The sequence below is a fragment of the Chrysoperla carnea genome, chromosome 4, assembly GCF_905475395.1.
Source record: "Chrysoperla carnea chromosome 4, inChrCarn1.1, whole genome shotgun sequence".
In the NCBI taxonomy this organism is placed as follows: domain Eukaryota; kingdom Metazoa; phylum Arthropoda; class Insecta; order Neuroptera; family Chrysopidae; genus Chrysoperla; species Chrysoperla carnea.
This window is the reverse complement of record NC_058340.1, coordinates 34,412,420-34,434,731: the sequence shown is the minus strand read 5'-3', so window position 1 is coordinate 34,434,731 and position 22,312 is coordinate 34,412,420. Positions and strand designations below refer to the sequence as shown.

The window sequence follows — 22,312 nt, the reverse complement described above, 5'->3', positions numbered from 1 at the left end:
TATTCTCGAAAAATGAAAAAAATTCCAGATAATGCTTTCGAAAACTTTTGAAAACCAAATAAATGGCGGCTGAAAGGCCGCCATAATTGTGTTGGTTTTGTAAACTCTTCTAATTTATAAAAAAAGAATGCAAGCACTAATATTCAACAAATTCTATAAAGTGTATTTTAACAATTAACTCAGTCAAACTCACGAAAGCGTGTACTTTGACATAATTGGGTTTGAAGATAAAACGCAGGCAAGTCCAACGACCTCAAAATCATCAAATTTGAATGAATACTCTTAGAATGCAACGTTTTGACTCTTGAAAAGCAAAATATGGGCCAAAGCGTATCAAAGAGTCAAAACTTTTGGGTCATCTCTCTGCGATTTACGTAAATACACTAGAGCAAATTCATGATCTTCTAAAATGATTGTGTCATACAACGCCGGATCATATTATTATTGGATGCCTTAGCGTCTTTTACGTTAATAACGCATTATTTCTAACTCATTATTTTTCCTGTTACATTCTGTACTAGAATCTGAACCACAGCAGGGAGTACTTTTAAAATAAACTTTGTTACTTGTCTAGTATATAAAATATAATTATATAAGTATGGTACTACTCGTTTAAGAGAGCGTTCACGTCGCGTCCGCAAAACAAGCAGTACACATAAACTATAAAGGTAAGCAAAGCTAAAAGGTAAACGAGAGGTAATACCAGCAAACATTCTACCACCACCGCAGCGCATAAATTCAAACAACCAAACAAAACAAACTAGCAAGGCAAGTTTAAATGTAATGCATCATCATCGCGTATATCGCGACTGACTATGTTTTATACAGTGGAATCGTGATTCATGTAGTGGAATCGTGGCCGGCTACGATTTAACATCATAATGTTAATTTTTGATTGTTTTGTTCTATAAAAAACTTTCTTAAAACTAATTTTTCATTTTATTAGTTTTCTTTTTTTTTGTTTTTGGTGTGTTAGAAAAACTCGACGTTTTGCTTTGTTGTGAACGCGAATTTCCACCGTATGTTTGTGTTTCAATTAAAAAGTTTTTAAACGTGATAATTTAACTTTTGTGAAGTTTTTTATTTCTTTGGTTTTTTGTTGGTCGTTCTTTTTTATTTGTGTTTAGTGATACTTTTGATTTGATTTGTTTGGAAAAGTGTTTTTTTTTCCTTGTGGAAATTTTGTTGGGATTTATTTTTCTGAAGTAGGTATCATTTTGATTATAATTACAATTTTGTTTATGACGACTTAAGGTAGTTCCTCCGCGACCGTCCAGTCAAAAAGTTTTGGACTAATACTATCATTCAGTGCATTAACTGTGCTATGACTATTATACATATACCATATATTATTTTCAAAAGACTGTAGTTCCTCACTACTGATTCTAGTATACATATAAACACACACACTATGACATATGCCTTTAACATTAGTCTTCATATCTTTTCCACAAAAATCATCGCTAAAACGAGTTATTTATTTAAGTTTTTTATCGAAACTATATGGTAAATAATTTTTATTTTTATTTATATATTTTCTAAATATAGTATTCTACATTATATTAGTTTTTCATAGAGATGGTGGACGTCATTCATTGGTAAATAAATATAATATTTGTAAATTTGTGTATTTTTATACACTTCTCCCATGTACACGTACAAATTGCGTCACTTTTAATTGCTAATATCTCATGTATGGCATGGTAAATCATCTTCTAATTTTAACAGCAAGTGTATTATGAATTAAATATTTTATATTCTGAGTTTTGAGAAATTCTTGGAATATCACTTTCGTGTAGGTACTACCTTAAGTTTAAAGTATGAAGGTTTATTATTTATATTTTTAGTAATTATAGTAATTTTATCAAAACAATTTTTTGTATATATCAATCATTAGAAGTAGCTACGATTTTTTGCTCAAAAGTTCAAGAACTATTGTTGAAATTTTTTACCTTCAGGCATATATATTATTACTAACTTAGATTTTGAAGAGAGTTGTAATGGATTCACTACTTTTGATACGTGGAATTACGACGAAAATTAAATGCACTTATATTCACGAACATATATGTGTTTTATTATTGCAATATCCCGAGGCTTTATTTTAAAATCAAAGCATTTCCGGACCAATGTTTGCATGCACATTTTATCATGCATACATATAGGTATTTATCTTAAGGTTGTCGGGCGCAACACAAACTTACCTTAAGATTGTATAGTTCGTTCAAAACATTCTACAAAGTTCAAAATAAAGTGAAATTATTGGCTTATGAAATCTGACTTAATTTATCTATATTGTATATTTTTACCCGACTGTCTAGGAGTGGTTATGTTTTTCGCACGTATCTTGTATGTATGTATATTTGTCTGTATATTTCTTTATTATCTCGTATCTTCCAAATGGCTCAATGGATTTGAACCATCATCATTGGAGATTTCATCATTGAAGGTATCATTATATCTGTCTCAAAGACCCAAGTGTGCTTAGATAGGTTTTTTAAAAACGAAAACAAAATGGTGGATTTTTGGAGTGAAATATTAAAACGTTACTTAAAAAAACAGCAAAACCTATCGAGTTGGGTATTAATATAAAAGAAATTAAAAGGGGATTACAAAAATATATATTAGTTATATGTTTAAATTTAATAATGAATAATCAATTGGTTTAAAAAGTTTTAAAATAGTATAATAAGATGGATTTTTTAGTGCTGGGACACTAAAAAGTCTAAAATAAAATAATAGTAAAAAAAATAAAAAAAACCCGACTGTGTTAAATAAAATCTGAAAAGAAAGAAACAAGTCAAGTGGTTTACATAGCGACTCTAATAACAGTCGGGACCCATTAAAATTTAGATTTACTCAAATCTTCCGAATAATGGGACCCGACTGTTAAAGTCGCTATGTAAACTACTGAACTTGTTTCATTCTTTTCAGATTTTATTTATCACAGTCGCGTTTTTTCTTTCTTTTTTTTTTTTTTAACTATTTATTTTATTAATTAAATGTAACTAAAATACATTATTGATTTTTAAGATTAAATTATTGAAATACTTAGTTTACAATTATGTTTTTAAAGCCTTACCAAACTTTCTTAGATAGGTTCAAAAATTAATCGGCAAAGACACATATTGAAAAATTCAAATTTCTGTAGAGTTAAAACATCAATTGTCTTAATGGTCAAATGTATTTTCATCCATCATCCAAAATACAGATAAACAGAATAATCCAATTTTAGACCATGGTCTATTTGAAGAAAAAATTTTCAAATGATTGATAAGATTTTCATAAATTTTAGAACCATTTCCATAGAAAAAGGCTATAATAAAAAAAAATTATACCCAATATCTTGTGAACTCCAGTCATATGGTTATTACCATTCGAAGACAAAGAATTTCCGGACAAATATTCACATTAACGTTTTTTCTCACGAGTTCGATCGCCCCATATAAAGTTATAATTAATATTGTACAAAATTACATATATAGAATAATTAGACTTCCTTCTGTTAACAATATATCCAACACGAAAATATGGAAATAGAAAAATATTACGCCTTGTTGAAATTTAGAAGAAAAATAAAATACTGAAAAAAAAAATTTTGAAATAGATTTCATCGCTGTGGCCTATAATTCGATCTTTATTTAAAGTAATAAAATTGTATAAAATATTAATTATTCATCAAATTGGGAGCATTCGGCGATGGAGTCTTGTGACATGTCTTCGTTTTCTCTCTTAGTCTTTAATTTATATTAGAATATTATCCGTTAAACAATTTTCTGACTCATTTTAAACAGTTCCTAGTACAAAATAATATTAAACAAACAAAATTTTACAACCATAATTAGCTCACGAAATTTTATTAAATTTTATTAGCCTAGCAATTATAATTTTAAAGAAAATCCAAAATAAATCTTAAATAAATGTTACTTTTTTCTAAAATGAGTAAGTTTACGCTGCGCTATTCACAAAAGATCCATTTTATCTGTAAAATATAATTTTAGAAAAAGTCTCAAAGAATTATTTGAAGATAATTACAATCGTATTAACGCGGCGTTTTAACTGGCTGGGGAACACTTTAGTAAATTTTGAACAAATAAATCATATAAAAATAGTCCACAAATGCTTTGCCGAGCTCCAAAAAACTATGATCAAAATATATAAAAGTTGTTCTATCGAGTCTTAAACTTAACCAAAATTGATATCAGATATAATTTAGTCTCGAAAATAATGGTATAAACTTGCCTGCAACTGCTAATGAAAATAATTTCAATAAAATTTCATAAAGAATATATCTCATCTGGTTATCAGATGGATGAACTTCGACCTTATATCGTCGCTTGTACTGATATTAAAAAAAGCTATAAAACCTATTGTTTCATCGTTGCCAATTTAACGTTGCAGCGAGCACAATGATTAAAAAAAAAACCACTTAATTTATTCATTTAAAAAGAGTTGGTGTTCAGAAAACAATGGCTTTATTATAAAAACTATTGTAATTATAAAATGGCATGATGTTTACGTTAAACGAATTTCAATTGCTGCTGTCAATTTTATGATTTGCGAGAAAATGCACACTTTTATCTTAATATAGTTATAAAGTTATGAGTTACTTTTTGTTATGAGACTTTTTCTAACCAAAAAAAAAAACCGAATTCAAAAAAAAATTATTCCTTTGTGATTTTTAGTGAATCTGAAGTACACTATGAATCATCGAAATCGGTTGGCGTGATATTCAGTTATTCGTCCATTTGTCGTGTAAATTAAAGACTTACATGGTTATCTCAGGGATGCCATTGTCAAAAGTGGACTAAATGAGACCACACGGGAAGCACCAGCTTACAAATTAAAAAAGAATAATCAAAATCGATTCACCCAAGTTATGAGATAACAAACATAAAAAAAAAATACAGTCGAATTGAATCTTCGAGAAGATCCTTCTCCTTTTTGAAGTTGGTTAAAAACTCCATTTCCTGAACACTATGTAATTTTTCCACTTATTTTTCAGTCTTATTATTTACATTACAATATAAAAATCTTTCAAAATCGATCTTGCAACAGGTGCAAACTGCCAACCGAGACGACTGCCAAAATTAAGATTATGATCAATTCCTTTTTTTTTAATTGTTTCCCTCTGTGAAATGAATAGAAAAACTTTGTTAGAAAAACGTTGAAAAAACGAATCTTTTTTTAACCTTTTTGACGGTTCTATTGTTCTTACACGTATTTCTTTTAACATACACGAATGACAAAAAATCGAAAAACCGAAAATTTCCTAAAATTCTATACTCGAATTTGAGTTGGTATATATATATACCTAATATTATAGTTAATAATAATAAAAATTGGACTAACTTGAAATTTCTCGACCTAATTACAAAATTCTCTTCGGATCACAAAGATTTGTCGAAAGTTTCCATTTCGAAAATCGGACTCATTACAATAACTTCCTATAGTGGGAAGTTAAAAATGAATATAAGATTTATGGGCTGTAAATATTTAATATTTTTATTTATTTAGTATTTCTGTAATAAATATAACAAACATTCAATCGGTTGTTGAAAAGGAAAATAACTACAATAGGTGATAAAAGTTGATAAGCTTGTTAGTTTTAAACCAACATGTTTGTCGTAAAACAAGTTAGGTATAAAGCTTAAGTTCTAGGTATAAAGATGAAGTTCTAGGTCCGGTAAATTTTAAACCGTCGGCTTAAAGTAAATGCATTTTCTCTTACTCTAACAAAAAAAATGACCGACTCTTCGATACTTTTTGGCTTATCATTGTCCTTTTGCTTTAAAACTTCAATCCACATGCATTTTTCGGACACCAAAAATTATTTTTGATATATGCCGTGAACAGCGACTCTTTCAATAACGCCCTTGCTGAGTGTTTTTGAACTAAGCCTTAGAATTATCTGTATAGAAATTTTTCACTTTCCAAAATAATTCCAAGAAATATACGCTAGCTTTATACCTATGATATATATGTTCATGAAAATATATATTTTTCCCATGACTTTAAGATTATAATTTGTTTTTTTATATGGAATGGATGCCATAAGTAGTTTGTTTATACCTGTATATTTAAGGAAGTTGATAGCTACTAATTTTATTGATTTATTAATTAAAATAAATCCATATTTTTTAGACACACCATATGCGTGTTTAATAATAATAATAATAATAATAATAACATAAAAATTTTATTATATGGCAGAAACACATACCTGTACTTATGGATGATTGGTTGATCTATTTGATCTTGTAATTCGGCGATACGTTTGCTAACTACTTCGTCGAGAAATCTTATGTATATAAAAATTATGTGTCACGTTGTTTGTCCGCTATAGATTCCTAAACAACTGAACCGATTTTAAATTTGATTTGCACACCGTGTGCAATTTGATCCAACTTGAAAGGGAGGATAGCTTACATCTCAATTTACAATCGCAATATTATTTTATTACAAATTATTTATTTATTATTTGATAGTCAGAATTTTCTGCTAGCTCCAAACGATTTTAAGAGATGGCAATATCTGTTGACTGGATTGAGTAAGTATTCAATAGATGGCGCTATGTTAAAAATACAAACGTTTCATATAAGCTACAATTAGTGTTCCTCTTGAAGAGTTTACTACAATGTTATATAACAAGAACATTAGCCACAGCAACGCGTATCTGGCTGTTAGAAAACGACAATATTGATGGAAGAAGTGGAAAATTAAGTAAAGAATAAAATACATGAGAAACTCATTCATTTACTCTGCGATAAGAACTCTGTAGTAACAAAATTAAGTTATAACTTTTCTCTAATTTAATTATAAGTGTCTTCTTTATTCTGGTGCCACAATTTAATAGATTAGTATAAACTTTGCCTACAAATTGTTCAAATAAATTTTATTCAAAAACAAACAGATCATTTATGATAAAGAATAAAATGTGACTGAATGAAACAGTGTATATTATAGCTACATATTATTATTATGATAATATGTATTGAATATAAGGTCATGACAATGTTTCATTTTGACAAGAATGGGAATGGAAATGGTAGGAAATAACGTCATTTAAATCATTTTGAACATATATTCATTTTCATTATTAAAACAAACTAATGTACCTTGCTTGCAAAATACATAACAGACGATGCAGCATTTAGCTTTTAGTTGCCAAATTAATAACTTTCTGATTAAAATAAATCTAAAATTTCATTGGTAAATTATTGAAAAACAAAAGAAGTATACAGCAGAAATTCTGAAGCAAAGAAAAGAAGTCGAATTAATAGATGAAATTGGCAAACGAATTCGAAATAGTGCATTTCAAAAAAACGACTAGATTAAGGGTGCTGACATTAAGGGAAGCGCTGCTTTGCAGAAAAGCCGAAAACAATCTTTGAAAGGCTCCCAGAGACTCTGAAGTGAAGGTAAATATACAGGATGGGCCATTTTAATCTATAATGGTTAATAACTCGTGTTGTAGAGTTTGATGGGGGGCAGTTCTTCGGGTTTCTTTGATAGTCAATTTAGATCCTAAACGGTAATAGATAGAATAACACTTTAAATTAGAAAGTTGATCCTCATAAAAAACCAACAATTTTTGTGAAAACATTTTTTCGAAAAACATTAGTTTTTGGAGGAAATTTGACTTAAAAATATGCCATTATTGCCTTTAATCGAAAGAAAATACGCTTAAAGTTTATCGATAATTCTAGATCAAAGTCATGGACACAGTCGAATGTCTTCTATTTCCCTTGACAACTTTTGATTAAAGCATTTTTCCGTAGTTAGCTCCGGTGTTTTCTTTTGATTAAGTGCAATAATGATATATTTTTAAGTCAAATTTCCTCGAAAGCTAATGTTTTTCGAAAAAATGTTTTCAACAAAAATAGTATCTAAATTGGATTAAGATTTCATTATAATCTAATTGGCTATTAAAAAAACCGAAGAACTATGCCTAATATGATGTCAGAACATGATGTCATGAACATGAAGGCTTTGAAAGAAATTATCAGGATAAAACACAATGAGAAATGATTGAAATGAATGAAACTTGAGGATTGTCACACATCTCGAACACTGTGGCCCGAAAGTTAATCAAACCACCCAGTTATTAAAAAGCAGTAAGATATCTTAAGCAATACGGGGTGAATTATAGGTGTCATTACAGGAAAATGGGCATCGGCAATAAATTCTTTGATGACCTCCTACGCACATTTATATGAAGGGGAATATTTAAGGCAATGAGCTGACTAAGTAATCATGGAAGAAAAGGATGTTTGGCTGGATCTTGAAAGCTTTATTGTCGGAGTAATGACAACAAACCGAACAATTAAGATATCATACAATGATTATTTTGATTTTCATGGTGAAAATAATAATTTTCTAACAGAAATTTAATGAAATTATAATATTTAGTTGAACAAGTTCTACTTTATATATGTTACTTAAGGTAGTACCTACACGAAAGTGATATTCCAAGAATTTCTCAAAACTCAGAATATGAAATATTTAATTCATAATACACTTGCTGTTAAAATAAGAAGATGATTTACCATGCCATACATGAGATATTAGCAATTAAAAGTGACGCAATTTGTACGTGTACATGGGAGAAGTGTATAAAAATACACAAATTTACAAATATTATATTTATTTACCAATGAATGACGTCCACCATCTCTATGAAAAACTAATATAATGTAGAATACTATATTTAGAAAATATATAAATAAAAATAAAAATTATTTACCATATAGTTTCGATAAAAAACTTAAATAAATAACTCGTTTTAGCGATAATTTTTGTGGAAAGCATATAAAAACTAATGGTAAAGGTATATATCAAAGTATGTGTGTGTATACGTATAGAATATATAATAGTGAGTAACTACAGTCTTGTGAAAATAATATATGGTATATGTATAATAGTCATAGCACAGTTAATGCACTGAATGATAGTATTAGTCCAAAACTTTTTGACTGGACGGTCGCGGAGGAACTACCTTAATACTTATATACCTGACTCTGAGAAGAACAACGAACATTGTATAGGTATATAATAGGTGCCGTATTACGTATGACTATGTGTAAGAATTCTTAATGAATATTATATAAACATTCCATATTTATATCAAAGATATTCTGATGTATGACATATTAATCATTTTAAATTCTATTATGTTATTATTGTACAGAAAGATTGAAATTACTTGAAATAAAATCTACGCTTTTACAATTTATATACAGTGGAACTTGGATAAGTACGCTCTTGGTAAGTATGTGACAAAACCCTTACTACTAGGTAATTAGAAAGAGGTTCCCACTTTTTATACCATACATATATGTAATATGCAAGGTATACTAAGCTTAGTCCCAAGTTTGTAACGCTTAAAAATATTGATGCTATGAACAAAATTTTGGTATAGGTGTTCATAAAATCACCTAATTTGTCCATTCTCGGTTGTCCGTCCGTCCGTTCGTCTGTGAACACGATACCTCAAAAATGAAAAAATATATAAAGCTGAAATTTTTATACCGTACTCAAGACGTAAAAATTGAGGTCAAGTACGTAAATGAGCAACATAGGTCAATTGGGTCTCGGGTCCGTAGGACCCATCTTGTAAACCGTTAGAGATAGAACAAAAGTTTAAAAATAAACAACTTTTGTTTGAAACATTTTTTCGTAAACATCACTGTTTACCCGTGAGGGCGCAAATTAGGCGTAAATTGTATAGTATGTATTATATGGGAATATCATATAAGCTATATTAGTTATGTACGTGTGACATGTACGTATGTGTAATGTGATAAAGTAATCAACACTGTTTATCCATGGTATTTCAACAATGAACTCAGTCAATTGTTTGTATTAAAATATCTCTGTTATTGGGAATAAAAAAACTTTCATAGCTAAGATTTCATTTTTACAGTTTCGTACTCAAAGGATAACCAACAGGAGCCTATTTTACTAAGACACCGCTGTCTATCCGTTCTTTCGACCTCAGTCTATCATCCTTTATGTATCAAATTCTCCCTTAATTGCAAAAGTTAGATATCTGAAATATTGACAAAAAATGTATTACTATTTGCCGCTAAAACAACAAGTAATGATTAACGATGTTCCAGCATGGTATTTACAGTTTCTATGTTAAAGCAATGGTACAATTTTTTTTTCGACAGAATTTAACGAAAAATTAAATTTAAGAATTTAATAATGCTTACTATTAATTCCCAAAGTTTCAGAAATTTTGACCGTTTAAAATGGGAAATAATTATGCCAACGTCCCAATTTCGATCAATTTACGTCAAAATTAATATCTCGAAAGTGAAAATTAATTTCTAAATTTTTTTTTTAGAATTTTAATGTATAAACATTTTTTTCTACTTTTTCTTCAATATATAATAATATCATAAAAATTGGTGGAGAGAACGGACATTTTACATGCTTTAAATGGGACATGACCCTCAAAATCGCGAACTTTGTCTTTAAATATCTCGCGATCTAAACGGTCAAAAATTATGAAATTTTAGGAATTCATAAATAAAGCTATTATAAACCCGAGAAAAAAAATTCGGCCAAATCTGTCGAAAAGTGATTTCATGCTGGTACTACCTTAAACCACCCAACTCGAACCGATTTTTTGCTCCATAACCTGTAGAAGAACGACAATAAATAATAATATACCATAATAATTATTGTTGTGAACAGGTTGCGACATGTTCAAACAAACATTTGGAATTCTTCCGCCAGAAATTTCTGGATATTTGGGAAACTATCTATTTCAACCTGGCTATTTGAGAAAATGAGTAAGCCTCTTTAAGTGATAAAAAATGAAAAGTCTTCTTAAGTGATAAAAGTCTCTTCATATCCCAGTTATCCACGTTTCAGTGTGAATCGTGATGTATACGTCGATGATATCTTTAAAACTTTACAAAAACTCACATAATCGACTCTTTGCAGGTTTCTTTTTTAACTTTTGTATGCAATTCCTTTTTCCAGGCGTGAGTTTTACATTATTATAGAATTTAGCCCTATGTTCAAACATGTTTTACAAAAATTGTTTTTATAATAGTAACTGAATCAAATAGAAAAATTTTGGCTTAAAAATAACATTTATTTATGTGATTATTTGAATGAAAATTTCTAAGTCATTGCCCCTTCTAATCGGTGTCATTATTCAATTAAAATTAAAATTTAACCTTTGTTCGAAAGACAGCTTTAGAGACTTGATTTATTTTAGATAAACTAAATGGAATTTTCAAGAAGTTAAATTCAAAACTAAATACATTTTCAATACATTTTCAATACTACGAAACTAAAATTATTTTGAAAATTATCGTCTCGACTCACAATACGCGTACGGATACGCACTTAGCGGATAATTAATTAAATCAATTCAAAGTAAGCAACGACATAAAATGAAAAACAAGTGTAGTGAAAAAACGATAAAAATTGTTCATGAACTCTCTCCTCATAAAAACATTCTGTATCCGCCCTTGATTTGTAATAAAACTAATCAATTTAAGAAAATATACGAACAAAGTAGCAAATGTTTGAAATCAAATATTTATATAAAATAATTAAATATTTTTCTCTTAATTAAGGTCACATGTAATTTGTTTTACCTTGTTTGATTGCAATATAACTAATTGATGATACGTTGATTAAAAAGTTTTTTTATTTTGGTTTTCTAAACTCGTGGTTATCAAACCAACCAATCCAATATTTTAACCAAACCAATATTGGCGTATCAATGTTGAAAAACTTTTAAACTTTTTGTCTTTTACAGGCTATAATTACTTTTTGAGAGGTACAATAGCAAAAAGCCTATCGATCTATGGTCACCTCACAAAGTAGGCCTTATGAAAACTACGAAGATAGATGAAAACTTTTTGCTTCCATAGAAATACTTTTACATGAGTTTCACACACACTGTTTGTCATTCTTGCTAAGGAATTGATATTGGTGGAAGAGTTGGGAACTGATAAAATATACCAAAAATCGTTTGTAAACAGTGAATGATAACGATATCTTGAATATGGCAAAATTCATGCGAAAATATCTTAGTAAATAATTATGTGCAGAAGAAAATTGTATTTTACAGCATTTCTAAACGGCAATACATCATATTTTCATAACATCTCTAGAAGTTGAAAAAGAAAAATTTTAGGCAAATACCTTTCGGTACTCATGCGTAGAGGCGTGCTTAACTAAAATAACAATTAAAAAATAAAACAATATTTTAATTGACCACATGTGGATGCCGTAAATATCTTTATAAACACTTGAAATTTTACCATATGTTGTGTGGTTTACGAGTTTGTGGTAGTAAGTACGTACCGCTCTGAAAGTTCATTTATATTTTAATCATATAATTATTACATGCAATTACCGCATCACATAAGACAATTTCAAAACAAACAGGAAAATGAAAAATAAAATTTTTCACATACTTCTGCAGCTCCAACCATTTTAATTCTCATTGTTTCCCATCAAATATCTGTCAGTATAGTCTATGAATATTCTTCATACTTGAATTGAACCCAAATTTGTCTCGCTTGGATTTTATATTCAATCCAAGTGAGAATTTTTGCGTATTGTTTTCAAGAACTGTTTATGTCTAAAGAAGATTTATTTTGTTTGATAATTACATCATTTCCATAGATTCAGAGCTCGGAAAGTTTCTTTTTTATTTTGCTGATTTTCGCTTTATTTATAATCGTATTTACATTTATCTTATATAATATTTCTCTAGCCTAAATTTTCCTGCCCTCTTATTCCTTCTTATTCCATTATCATATTCCATAATTTATCCCTCATTTTAAGTTATCGTGCCGGCTACTAACGAAAAACGGACTCACGGTCTAAAAATGTACAGCTTACGAAAAAAAAAAGCTAGAGAAATAATAAATTAAGTTTAAATTTTGTTCATTTTGTAGTTTGTATATCATACCTGTAATAAAATTGCCTATAAATAAAAACAAAGTAAATTACTCACTTGCATATTATTTCCCTAGTCTGTTTTTAGCCACGGGTCAAGTTAGTTAAATTTTAATATCCGACTTTTTTTGCCCATTCAGTGCGGATATTACATACAGCCCCGTTTGAGTATCTTTAAAATTAATGTATAAATAATAATATATTAATGATCTTTTACTTTCAAATTATATAGCTATTTAAAATTTATTAGGTATTTCGTAAACTAAAATTCATTGAACATTGTTAGTACCTAATTCGCGGTTAGTTGGTCATGGTTTTCTAAAGAGTAGGTACGAAGATATATTTTAATTACGTATTTAATATCGAATCTCTAATAATAGTTTTCCAATTAGTCTGTTATGGTTAATTAGAATCGAAAATTGCTGCTGATAATTGTAAAAAAATTTCTCCAAGCTATCTAATCTAATATGTCTAATTTGATAAGAAGTACCAGGACGCAGTTAACCGTTCTGATTAAATATTACTCGGGGACATCTTAAAACTTTCCTTGGGCTCTACAAGCTGCAAACATAATTAAGTTTTTGAAAGAATTTGAAAAAGTTGCGAACAGATATTTTTAAAGAATTATCCCTATTTTAAATTAGGCTCAAAGGATCATAGGTTCACATTATGAAGAGTTGTGTCTTTGTATTTTATTTACAAAATCAATATTGGAAAAATAATAATAAAAACATAAACAACATATTCACCATCTCTACAGGAAACAACTTATTTATTAAATTTACGCACAATATCGTAAAAAACCAAGCAGGCAGGGCATTAAATTATTGTTTTTAATAAAAAGAAAACAAAATTTATTGCGGAAATATCAAAACAATCAAAACATTTTACCTTCATGAATTGATTTAATTTTATATCTTTGTTTTGATGTTTGTCAAAATTTCATTAGTTTATCAATAGTTAGGAAATAAGAATAAATAGTGACCTATTTAATCAAACAAATTGTAGGTAATCGAAGATGGTTGAAACTAATTACAAATATTAAAGAACTAAAAATAGATTATTTATTTTTTACAATAATATCCTTTTCAAGAAAGTTAAACAAGAATCATTTCTTTAGTACAGTAGAACTTGTCTTGCAGTGAAAAATTAATTATTATTAATTAATGAAATATATAAAGTTTTATATTTTTGTTATCATTTTTATTTCACATTTTAAATTTTATTTTTCAATTAATCATCCTTTTATGGGTTTTTTGTGAAAAATTCATATCGATTCTCTGTACGGTTTAGGAGAACTATCAAAGTCAGTGGCTTTACCAAAAAAAAGTTTTTCATTTTTATGCACAATTCTTAATTTTGGTATATTAATCTAAAACTAACGTTTCGCTAAGCGTTCTTCAGTCAATTTTCCAGGTATCTCGATTTGATTAACCTATAAAATTCATAAATTTGAAAAGTTGAAAGTTAATCAACATGTTTTACTGTATTTGCTAATAATTTATTTTCCATTCACCACCAACGAAACAATACTGCACTTAGATATATTAACAACGTATTACAGGCAGTTACCATTCAAACTAGCCAATGGAAATTTAGAATTTCAATAGGAAGCCTATTTATTTTGGTAACCTAAATAGATGAGGCTCAAATAAAGCCATATAATCTCAAAATAAAGCTGTATTTTTTGCTTTCTACGAATTCAATACATTGAAAAATTAGTTTAAATAAATTTCTTCCGTAAAATACACAAAAACTTTCTTTGATAAAATTGAATTTTCGAGAAATTTCGAACTGGAATAACTCGCGTAATCGTAAGTTCATATAAATTTACGGTAAATTTACGCTTTGAATTATTGTCTGTCTTTATGCGCCAAATTTAACGACACCTAAATGGATTATTAAAATTTTAATATTTCAAATGGCAAGCCTAATGTGTCTCAACTTGTGTACATATTTACATATAACGTAAACTTTATCGATTATTTTTTACAATAAAAATGTATACCTATATATAGAGTTTAAGCATAATATCTTGAATGAACTGGTTTTCCACTGCCCTAATTTTCTTGTACTTATTTTCATTATTTATTGAAAATAAAACCATTCGAAATGATTACGATGTTATTATGAATAATAATAGCTGTCAAATGAAATGAGAAGTATCAATCGTAAACTATATTTACCCTCATTACTATAACATTATTTGTATTATAAAAAAGGAATTTTAAAGTAATTTTTTTTTAAATAATTTTATTTTGGTATGTTTAGAAATTAGGAAAAACATTACAAATAAATTGTTGAGTGCTGACATAAATAAATAAAGAGCTGTCATTAAAGTTGACATGAAAATCATAGAAGATTTTATATTTTAGAAATGCTTTTTGCAGGGCCGTAACTAGGGTACATAGCGCCGGTGGCAACTATTTAGGTTGCGCCTTATATATATCAGGATCGGCTCTAACGAGTTTGATGAAAATTCGTATACTGATAGTATTCAATATAAGAGTAACGCAAAATGGGAAGAGTTGCCATAATCGTGTCATTTTACCTTAAAAAGTCTGTACATTTAATTGGTAAACTTTTTTAATTTATTCAAATAAAAGAGTGTCAAATTAAAGTATTGTGTTCTCTCTAGGTTTCCGAGCAAAACAAGGAACTCCTTACTCTCCTAAATGATACGGGGGTATTTTGCATAAGAAACTGATTAACCTCTCAAATTTTTATCATTCTTAAGGCATTTTATTCCTCATAATGTTCTTTCTGAACTACAACTTATGATTCTTTTAAAAATGAAGACTTCTCAAACTATTGCAAACGATTATAAAACACTCTCTATTATGAAAATTTTGCTAAACAATGTTTAGAAATTATTCGAAATCTTATTGAATATTAAATCCGATTTATTTTTTTATTTAATAGAAATATTTTTAATGGGCAATGATTTCATTTATTTCCCTTGTAAATATTTATTTTTAGATATCTATATGACATTAAACTCTAAACCAGTGAAAGTGATTAACGGTAACTGTTATGGTATTTTGCACATATAGAGTATACATTACTTCAAAGTCAGTCATTTTATTATTATATATTTTTTATAAAAACTTGTATTTTCGATCTATTAATAAGTTGAATTAGGATTTTAAAGAATTTTTTTCTATTATTAAAGAATGTGATAGTTATTTTATAAAAACATACTTGAATTTTGTAGTATCTTATGGTATCTTCTATATTTTTTATTTAAAATGTATGTAAAAAATATATATCTACTTTTATACCATGTATATATGAAATATACAAGGTATATTAAGTTTAGTCCCAAGTTTGTATCGCTTAAAAATATTGATGCTACGAAAAAAATTTTGGTATAGGTGTTCATAGAATAATCTAATTAGTCCATTTCCGGTTGTCCGCCCGTCCGTTCGTCTGTCCGTCCGTCTGTCAACACGATAACTCAAAAACGAAATAAGGTACCAAGAAGAAATTTTTACAGCGCACTCAGGACGTAAAAAGTGAGGTCGAGTTCGTAAATTAGCAACATAGGCCAATTGGGTCTGGGTCCGTAGGACCCATCTTGTAAACCGTTAGAGATAGAACAAAAGTTTAAATGTAAAAAATCTTCCTTATAAGAAAATAAACAACTTTTGTTTGAAAAATTTTTTTGTAAACATCACTGTATACTCACGAGGGTTAGGTATATGTGTAATGTGATGTCTGTACATGGTATTTCAACAATTAACTCAATCAATTGTTTGTTTTCACTTGTTTATTCTATTAATAAGTAAATAATAACGGTATACACACATCAATATAAAAAATATGTACAGTAATTGTGAGTTTATTAAATTTAATAAGCAAATATCAATTATAATAATAATTGCATACTCATGATAGAAAAAAGTTGAGTAGATTTCATCATGAGAAAAATCATTGAAAACGGTACATGATTTGTTCCTTACAATACATCACAAGAATCGCGTGGTACATTTTCCGGTTCAAATTCCAGTATATTTTTTTCAGTTCTTCACATTATAAATTCAACTTTTATTTATATAGCAAAAAGAATATAGATTCTATACCGGGTGCCAAGAAACTTCTCACGCTTTTTGAAGTGAAAACTTCTTTAGCGGCGTTGGTCACTTTTGGTAGGAGAAAATGTTATCGGTTTGCGTTACCAACATTGCTGTGCGCGCGCCAATAGGCTTATAGCAGTATATCTGTAGCTATTCAGCTGACGTATTGTGTAACATTAGTGCTGCGTATATAACAAGTACATTGAAATTTATATAAATACAAATACTATCCACAAATCATATGATTGTATATTAATTGTTATTTCAATTGAATTGTATTTATATTTTGTCATAATCTTGTACAGCCCGTAATATGTATATTTAAATAATAAAAAAACATATAAACATGCATATAATTGTTGCTCGGAGTCTCAATAGGTTTGAAAACCAGATTGATGTTGATAATTTTAATTCAAATATTATGAAATTTCAAATTTTTATACTAAAACTTTTTTTTATACTAAGTTTTCAATTCTATTGGCAGTCTCTATGACTGCAAATTTTTTTTAATATTTAGTGCAGTTTGGAAAAAATATTTAATTTCAAATATTGAAATATATTGGCCGAATAAGTTAACACAATTAACTCACAAATCTTACCAAAATTAATAATGATGACGCGTTTCATTAACGGAACCAGTTTTACAGTGTAAGATTGTACATTAAAATTATTTTTTTAAAGTATGCAACAGTCGATAAAAAATGTTATTTTCTTATTTTCGTTATTGATTCTTGTTATAGTTTTCTTTGAGTTGATAATATTCCTTGTCGCAATTATATATAATTATCTACATGCTAATTTATCGGTATTATTTCATTAATGATTCAGTAAAAAATTGATTTTCTTTAAAAAGGAAAATATAAAATTGGGTCACATCATCTAAGAAAATATGCACATTACATAAATGAGGAAAATTTAGCTAGCCCTTTCATTTTCAGAGTCTATTGTCACCCAAATTCAACGCATATTTAACCCAAATTCAGTAGAATGTTTTTTGGTTATAACCTTGTAAAATATATTTTTTAATTGGTAAAGTTCTCAAATTTTCAAAAAATTGATTTTTCTCTACCACACACAAATTATCTCAATATGAAGTCCTTCTGAATTTGAGACAATTTTTCCAAATTTTTGGTTAAGCTGTAAATATCAAGTCAAATTGGGATAGCATTTTTTAAATCAATTTTTTGTACCTTGTGATGTCATCAAAGTTCAAATCATTGGTTTTCACTACTGGTTGTAAACTTTATCAAAGATTAAAAAATCTAGTATAAAATTGTACTAGTAGTAGTCGTAAGTTAGGGTCAAAATTTCCATTTTTTCAATTTTTGCAAATATTGTACTTTTGCATTTCGTTACATCTTAAAGTTGTTTACTCGTAAAATGACTTTTCTTAGAAATTCAATAAAATTGAAATAATAAAATTATTCTGTACCTATTAAAAAAATTTTCCGCGTTTGTAGAATACGATATTAACAATCAAAATGTGCATGCTGGAGGTAGACCGAGTATAAAAGCTCTAAATTATTTTCTAAAATTCTCGAAAACGGTTTTTTTCCAAAAAAGACGTATTAATTTATGAGAAATTTTTTGGTTTCAAGAAAAAGATTCTTACCCAATTTGTTGAAAAGATAAGCAAAAAAAAAAAAAAAAACTTAATAAATTTTCTTTTTTATGTGTATTAGAAACTTGCAAACTTTTATCCAATTTTGTTAAACAAAGAATGTTGTTATTACTAAATCACACCAAATTTGGGAAAATAAATCAATATTTTGTTGGTTGAAGTGTTATCAAAAGCCAAAATGTTAATTTTGTTCTATCATAAATTTAACAAAATCGATGAATATTCGTGGATGGCACAGCCAAACAAAAAAGTAACGTGACTTACGTTTTCGATATTGTTTAAAAAATAAAAAACCTCACAAAACCACAGGAAAAGTTCCTTACTACTCGTACAAAATCGTACAAAAGAACAATACAAGACTGAACCCACATTATCGAAATTTTTGAATTTCTCTGTAAAAAATTTAACTGTCTTACAATTACGGTTTATGAGATACATCCCACTGATAGTCAGGGGAATGGACAGGCGGACGTAAAGCGGAGTCTTAGTAAAAGGGCTCCGTTGGTTACCTTTGGGATACGGAACCCTAAAAATGAACACAGTACGTGAACTAATAATATTTTTATATTTTTATATTTTATTTATATTAAATATAATATAAAGTTTTAAAAGTTGTGAAATTGAAACTTATGCATTTTCCTTATCAGTGAAAATAATAATAATTTTTTTATCATCTTTTGAAATTGAACGGTTTTGGTAGAATTGATCGTATCAAAATATTATTTATTGCTGAATATGTAAATTGACTTTCAAATGCATGGCCATAAACAAAATATGAAAAACTTTTTCCATAATTATCATACAGTGTATCGTATTTAAGATGAAGACACCCTCATATTTTTGGTATTTATAGGAATATCGATTTGAAATTTTACACATTTCATTCAACGTGATGGGTCATATTTTTAAGATAACTTAACCGAAATCTGAACTTTAAACTCAGCCTACTACGAATTGAAAAATAAGGCCGATTCTTAATATTTTCCCTAGAGTCGGAGATGGTTTGAGATATCGAAAAAAATTGTTGGAAAAAGTCGTTTAGAATAACTTTGTATACCCATATACTTTTTCATTTACATTTTCATAACAAAATATTTAATTTGTAATCTTTCATAATTTTGGCCTACACTCGAAATTATTAAGTTTATTGAAATATTTGAATACATGACACTATTAAATTATCAAATTGTCCAGTTTTTTCATTCCATGGCACATAAGTTCTAAAATTAAAAAATGAACTTGTAATAATTTTGAGTATAGACCGTAAAATAATGAAAAAATTATCTTGTTAAATTATGAGAGAGGTAGATATTCATCAATTTTAACATATTCGGGAGAACATAGTTTAATAAAGTATAGCTCTCTCAATATCGTTTTTTTAAGCGTTGATAGACTACTTGCGAGCTATATCTACACAAATTTTCTACTTGGTAGCTTAATATACTTAAAATATCAATATATTTAATAGTCTGAATGACGATCAAATGTACATGATCTGTAAGAGTCAAATTTATAACACTTTACACTTTTCTTTAAAGCCTTTGTGTTAACATAAAAAGCACAGTGACTTTTAAATCACTCTGTTTAACATGAAGACAAAAAGTTTATAGTAAATAGTTTTTTAGCAAGTACATTGTACTTTCAATAATACTATTATCTGCATTTTATTTCAACTGTACATGCAATTTAAGTTTTCATCGATTATCTCAGTTTTGTAAATTTGCTTACTATAACATGTTACTTTATTGTTATATAAACTATATGCAACATTTACTCTCAAAAATACGAAAAAAGTAAAAACATTTAGGTCAATAATTTGTTCGATTATTTGGAACAAAGTTTATTTGAAATAAACAAAAATGTTTTTAAAAGTTTTCTACTTTTCAGAACTTCAATAAAAGTATTTTAAACTTAAAATAAACAATTTTCCAAAAACAACTCTACTTTTTTTATTTAAGGACTGATTGTAAACGTGGATAAATTTGGTGTTGAGAATTCAATGGAAATTCATTTTAAGTATTCTTGAATTAATTTCCATTGTTCTGGCGTGTTATCTGTAATATAAAAATGAATCGCTGAATGTGTTGCTAAGCGCAAATCTCGAGAGCAGCTGAACCGATATTCCTTGAAGTAAGAGAATGGTTCTTACGGAGAGAAAAATTTAAAAAAATTGCCAAAAAAGTCTAAAAACAACACTTTTCTATATTCCCATACAAAAGACTCGCAATAATATAATTAATTCAATTTGATCTTTAATTTACCATATAGAGGGGTTCCGGGAAAACAAAACAATACAACGATTGCTTTCAAATGACTTCATTCGGAGCAACAAAAGTATTTCGGAAAAATTTCATGCCAACTTTTAAGGTTTTTCAATAGTATTTGCAGTTGTATGTTTATTAATCATAACTATTTATACTTTTCCCCTTTACAGATAAGAAAATCTGAAAATTATTTAAAAAAATAAATAAATAAAGATTCGACTGTTAGGCGGTACGAAGTTCGTCGGGTCAGCTAGTTTGTACTTACAAATCTTATGTAAATCAAAATCCACTTAATGTAGAATATGAAAATTTCATTAGTTCGTCAAATGTGAGCTTTATTACCCGCTGGGCATTATTTACCGCAGGTATACTCTGCGTCACATAATGTACAAGGGTTTTACCATTCTAAGTGATGTTATGTTACAGCTATATCACTTAGAATGGTAAAACCTGTGCACATTTTGGGACGCAGAATATACTTAAATTCATGTTTCTAACATAGCCATTTCGAACTTTTTCCATAATTGAAACAAATTGAAATACAATTTTTCTGATCGTCAAACCAGTTATTACAAATTTTTCGTTCAAACAGTGCTAGTTTATAAAACGACATGCAATTAACACAAATTTTTCAAATAATTGAAAATTAGTTAAAAGTAATTTTCGATATATTATTTTTTAATTACAATACAATAAATTGTTAATAATATAATTAATTAATGATTTGAAAATTTGTTAATTCTACAAAAAGTATTTATTTTTTCAAAATAAGTATTTTATTTATTGTTTAATTTTTATGCTGATTTTAGTGCCTTGATTTTGATTGTACAATAAATAAAGATAATATTTTAAAACCACACAGACGCGGAAAAAAATACTATATACAGGTTGTTTTTTTTTTTTTTTTTTAACTAGACAATTGCAAATTTTCAATTTTCAATTTTGTGTTAAAATGAAAAACACTTCTTCACGTTCTACGAGTTTTCTAGAATGAAAATATCTGATTTTGATCACAAAAAATATATGCTACATATGAATGCTATGACTTAGTAGTCTTTGTTATTAAAGTTGAAATTGCCCAGCGAAGCAGGCAGGTAGTTGCTGGTAGTTTTAATATATTGATATATAGTACAGGATTTACGTTCACTTTCATTTACGGCTGTCTAAAACTTTCAATAACTTTTATTTATTATTATATTATCGAAATAATTTAAATAATTTTAAAAGTTTTTTTTTTTTACATGAAAATAATTTTTTAAATAAATTCAACTGTATATTATTTAAATAATAATAATAATAATATCTTATATACATAATATTAATTAAAATTATAAATAATAATTATAAAAATCTATATTAATTAATTCCACTAAATTAGTGGCTAACTGTTTTATTTACATACTCATTCATTGTTT

General features: G+C 27.8%; 1 protein-coding gene across 1 annotated transcript in view; it reads left to right on the top strand.

Moving 5' to 3' along the window:
• Positions 1 to 700: 700 nt before the first annotated feature.
• The window catches only part of LOC123299142 (TWiK family of potassium channels protein 7-like), a 50,836-nt gene continuing 29,224 nt past the window's right edge, over positions 701 to 22,312 (top strand). The window contains exon 1 of the mRNA XM_044881396.1: positions 701 to 1,205. The gene's annotated coding sequence lies outside the window, so the exon portion shown is untranslated. The remainder of the gene's footprint in view (positions 1,206 to 22,312) is intronic.